We start from the raw sequence: 6,000 nt of genomic DNA, 5'->3' as shown, positions 1-6,000 counted from the left end.
TACCCTCTGGCCGTAAACTCTAATATGGTTAAGAAAAATTAGTTTTTGATGCTTAAAACAATCACATGTGATTCTAGGAATTTATCCAAGCCTTTAGGGTGGTTTAAGGGCATCATTTGACAACTTATAGGAGTTTACAGCCCAGGAGATGATCTATGGCCGTAAAATCACTTATGTAGGGTATTTGATGTGTTTAAGGTCCCCAAACTATTTTTAGATGGTTCTAGGATTTACCACAAGGCCATTGGTTAAGTTTCAAGGCATTTGGACATGTTTTAAGACACTTAATCCCCATTATAGAGGAGTTTACGGCCCAAGCACATGCCTTGGCCGTAAACTCTTGTTTGTCCCCCAAAATTCATGTTTAATGTGTTCCAAGTCCAGATTTGTAAGTCTCAAGGTCATATCTAAGTCCCAACTATGATTTGGAAGGGTAAATTTGGCTTAAAAACCCCATTTTGAGGAGTTTACGGCCCAAGATTGATACTTGGCCGTAAACTCATGTTCTTGGTCCCAAAATTTAATTTAAACATCAATTTGAAGGCTAAAGAGGTTAGATAACAAGTTAGGGATGTTACCTCTTTGATTTGGACCTTTGATTATGGATGAGGAGAGAGGTTGGAAGTGTATATGAGAAAATGGCCAAAGGCTTCAAATGGAGGCTTAAAACACATTATATAGTGTTTATGTTTTGAACACGGTGGAATTCTACCCGATACTGGCGTTAGGCGAGGCTTTTGGTCGTACCCGATTGAGTTGCCGTTACCCGATACGGTAAATTCTAGAAATATTCCGATCGCTAATATGGGTCGTTAAAATGATTTCTAAATGTATTAAGACACCTATTAAGTCATTTTAGATCCGTAAAAGTTAATGACTTAATTAAACAGAAGATCGGAAATCGAATTTGAAAATGACGATTGGTTGCATGAATTGTACTACGAAAGAGTTACAAGAGATGGTATGGAAATTTTGGGTTATTACAAAAACTCCCAGGCTGAAGACTATGGTATGTGCCATGCGATCATCCCGAGCCCTTCCCTTTGCTAGTGGAAGTACATGCAACCAAAACTAAAATCGTAAGCACAAAGCTTAGTGAGCTCCGGCAAGCTACCCCATACCATACACGTATAACATGCAACTAAAAGATACAGGCCCTGCCCACACTCATGAAGATACGAGCCCCGTCCATACTTTGATAACTAGGAGATACAAGCCCCTTACACACTCCACAGACTCTGATATACGAGCCTCGCCCACACTCAGCTACTTCGAGATACGGGCCCCTCCCACACTCAACTACTGTGAGGTACGAACCCCGCCCACACTCAACTACCAAAAAAACATACAAGTATAACTAAATCTATCACTCTGGCATAAATTCTTAATCAAACAAAACTGTGAGATACGGGTCCCGCCCATACTCGGCTACTATGAGATATGGACCCCGCCCACACTCAACTAGTAACATATCAATCTACGGGTCGACCTTGGTGCCTTAGAACCGTTCCTACTGAAGGGAAACTCAGCTCATACGACTGACTACGAAAAACTTGAGTGAGGAATCCCTATTTACTGCTCCGATGACTCTCCGACTATCAATTCCATAACAACACGTAATCAAATTTTGATAATCCTTTTTAGGTTAAAATGACCATTTTACCCTCTGTTAAAGTCAACGTCCTGGTAAAAGTTAACCATCCAGGTTGACCTAACTTGCCGAGTCAGCCTATTGACCTGTCGAGTTCTAGAAATCAGAAACGCTAAAATTCACGACTTGACTCGCCGAGTCACTCTATGACTCATCGAGTTCCAAAGCTAACCATCATCACGATAGGATGAACTAACTCGTTGAGTCGTCCTCAGACTCGCCGAGTCCTAGCGTAATCAGAAAAAGGGTTCACGGCCCGACTCGTCGAGTCCTCCTTGTGACATATCCATTTAGTCGATTCTAATCCATTCTAATGCTTCTAACTCATAGATCTGGACTCCTTAGACTAGCATTACATGTAAAGTTGCTAACTTGACGTTCATGCATGATGTTATGAAGCTAAAACACTGATTCCAAGCCAAAATGAAGGCCTATATCATGCCATGGAGTCATGGGAGAATAAAGGTGGCAACTTTGATCTTCTAGAGCTCAGAAATGTCCAGATCTGAAGTCCTTTCATCCCCCAAGGTTCAAATCTCGGAATGGCCTTGGAAAGGACCCAAAAAGTGCAATTAACAAGTCTATAAGAAGATCTAAGTGGATAGAAACCAAGGTATAAGCTTTATACCTTTAACAAGTCTGAGATGTCCCAAAAACTCAAGATCTTTTTCCCTCTTTTGATGTCTTCACTCTTTGCCTTCCTTCTCCTCGCTTCAAACCACACAAATGCAAGGAAAATGGATCAAGAATGCACAAGATTGGTTAGGGTTTCGAGAGTAGGGTTGGGAGGTTATTGGGACTGGGGTGGAGATCCATAATGTTGCTTAAATAGGGTGCAAACCCTAATGATTAGGGTTTCCTCCTGATGGACCTACTCGTCGAGTCTATGCTTCGACTCGCCGAGTAGACCACTTGAACCCCACGATCAAGTTGGAATCTACTCGATGAGTTAGGGCTACCAACTCGTCGAGTAGCTCTTATAAAATGAACATTTTAATGAATTAAATACGTACCAGGAATAGGGCGTTACACCCTTACACGTATAGCTTGTTTTTCTTCACTAATCACTATTTTCTTCCACTGCCTCAATGACTTTTCGATCAGCATCATCACCGCCGTTGTCACCCAATGAGGTTTTACCCCCACTCTCTTTCTATATATCTCTGTACAGATGATTGATTTCTCCCAAATTTCTTTCCAGCTGATTTTTTTATCTTATATTCTCAACTGGAGATTCAGGTTTGCAGTATCATGAATTCGACTTCAAAAACTGTAAGTTCATTTTGTTTAATTTTGCTTGAAATCTTATGTTAAATGATTTGGTTTTGGCCGTTGATAGGAGAACTCGGTTTGTGCTACCGTTCGATTTAGGTGATTAGGGTTGTTTCTTAGCAACAAACCTACTAACAATACCACTGATATCGTTGTTGGAATCGCCATCAGTTGGAGTGAAAATATTTTTTATTGGTTTTGAATAAAAAGATCTTTGATGAAGTGGGTTTTCTGAAGTGATAGGAAGATTTTGTTATCAAAAGCGCATGTACGTGGACGAAATTGATCTAAACCCACACATATATGTATGTATTTCAACTTCAAGTTTTTCATCCCTGTTGTTTCATTTTTTAATCACGGTTGTATGAACCTCTTTTAATTTATTGGATTGCAGGAAAGATAAAGGAATAAACAGACGTAGAGATATAGTTGCGCATTTGAGACCTAATGTAATAGTGTTAGACTTTGCTAAAAGGGACCTGTGAATTGCATTCTGATGACACTCCTGATTTCAAATGTGGCTACCGATCCTCTAGAGCTTCAAATTTGCAAAAGTGATGGCATCTTTAAGGACATAGTTTATATCTATTCCTTATATTAATGGTACTATGTGGACATTTTGGTCATTTTTACAAGGAACTTATCAAGTTGCTAAATGGAATGAGCAATAGTTTTTTGTTGGAGAAGATCAGACATCCTATTGTACTTAATTTTGTTGGAGCAGTTACTCAAAATATTTCCTTGATTATTGTTTTAGCATATCAAGGTAATATCTTTTAACTACATACATAGATATCTATGTGTCTCTGTTTATAGGTATGAGGTACTGTCGTCTCATCTCTGAATCATATTTTTTTAATTAGGTAATACGACATGAGATTAAGAGTTTGAGTAATTTTCCTTTAGTAGTGTGCACCTGACCCTTCTTAGAAGCTATGAGAGTTGGATTGAGGGTTGTTAATGTTGGATCATCTTCCATTGATGCAGTTGTTAGTGTGGTGCTTCAGTGTGATGATACATGTAGATTTCTTCAAACCCATTGTTAACGAATGATTATTCATTTGTGTGTTAGCTTACTCATTTTACTATAACTTATACTTTAAAATTAAATAATTAATGATATCAAGAAGTTGGACCTCGTGAAAGTCAGATGCACACAACAAAGATACAATGATCTCTAAAGCTTCGCAATCTGTGAGAAGATGAAGACATTGATACGAGGTAAGGACCTTCTTTCTAAAACCGTTTACCCTTCTGTTCTTTTTAATTTTTGTTAAATTTTTGAAAGATTTAAATAAATTTTTTACTGTTTCATTTTAGGGTTATATAACACAAAATACGTTTGTTTTTATGTTTTGAAAATTGAGGGCAAGTCATATGTATTTTATTCATAAGCTCGTTCATATGTAAAAATATGCTTTGTTATACACCCTAATTATCTATCTTGCTGCACACAAACAAGTATATAATTAACAGAGAAACCATAAAAGAAAAAGCAATTGGTGGTTATTGCTTTAGTTTGCAACATTAAAGAATAGTTCTTCAATCTTATTGGTGGTTTTTTTGTTTAATACATGCTCCATTTGTGTTCTTGGTAAATGTGGTATCTTTTTTACCTTTTCTCTGTATAATTGTTATTTGGAGGTGGGTTTTGCAATGTTATCACATTTGTTTACCGTTTGCTTACACGTGTTATCTCCCCTCCACCGATTTATGGCCTTGAACCGCCTAACTGACACCTTTTCACTTTCCATATGTGCCTTCTTAGAGTTTACCGGAACAAGACCCCTCCTACTCTAGGTATGGATTTTGTTTGCTTCCTTTTTTGTTGGCTTTTTTCAACAATTATAATCATGGATATGTTTAATTTGTATTTAACTTTCATACGTCAAAGTTGGAACTTAGATTCACTACAAGAAAAATGCGATTTTGCTAGGGAATGATTCTGCTGCGAAAAGCTGAAATTCCGTTGCAAAGGACGAAAAGTGATGAAATTTGCGACTACTGAGTTCCATCCCAAAAAACTATGTAGAGAGTGTTTGCTAGGGAAACAATCATTCCATCGCAATTATGACAACGGAATGAAATCCGTGATAGATGGTATTCCGTAGTAGGTTTCCATCACAAATTTCATGGTAGTTATTCCATAAAAAATTCCGTTGTAGTTAATCCCTAGCAAAATCCGTTGTGATGATTCCCTAACAAATTCCTTAGTGGTGAATCTCTAGTAAATTTCGTGGTGGTCATTCCCTAGTAAATTCCGTGGTGGTGATTCCGTAACAAATTCTGTGGTGATGAATCCCTAGAAAATTATTTGGTGGTGATTCCCTAGTAGATTCCATGGTGATGAATCCTTAGAAAATTCCATGGTCGTGGATCCCTAGCAAATTTAGTGGTGATGAATCCCTAGTAACTTCCGTTTAATTACTTTCTAGCAAATTCCATGGTCATGAATCCCTAGCAATTTTCGTGGTGTATATTATATATCAGATTCCATATCAAAGATTCCATATGGCCAGATGGATAATTGATTTATAAATTAGATCCCAATTATTTTGTACTCATATATGAAAAACAAAAATAACAAAAAAATCAAATAAAATTATATCATAAAATAATACAATAATTATTTATTACATAGAAAAAATAAAGTTGCTAATCTAAAATAAATACTTTTCAATAAACATATATCAACACTTTATGACCTATCAGTGTTGTTGTTTTGTAAAAAACATTAATAGATCCGATGTCGTTTGAAGTTGTTTTTCAATATGTCCGACTCTTGTGTTGTTTTGTATTTCTTGGGCCTTCATCATTTTTTAAGCTCTTCATTTTGCTCTTTTTGTTTAGCAACAAGCTCCCTCATTTCTTCTATTTCATCATTTTTTCCCAGAATGTAAGATACATCCGTTTTACTATTCCTATTGGGAGTCGCCATTTCAAAACAGCATAATCCATAAAGTCTGCCTTTTTTGTCATGACCACCAACAACATCAAAAAAAAGATTGTCCTCCTCTAATTCAGCACATTCAGCTTCCAACTCTTCCTGCTTTTCTGTATAGGCCGTCTACAAAATA

This window comes from Lactuca saligna, chromosome 6 (genome assembly GCF_052625555.1).
Source record: "Lactuca saligna cultivar CGN05327 chromosome 6, ASM5262555v1, whole genome shotgun sequence".
NCBI classification, from domain to species: domain Eukaryota; kingdom Viridiplantae; phylum Streptophyta; class Magnoliopsida; order Asterales; family Asteraceae; genus Lactuca; species Lactuca saligna.
Note: the sequence above shows the minus strand (reverse complement) of the source record.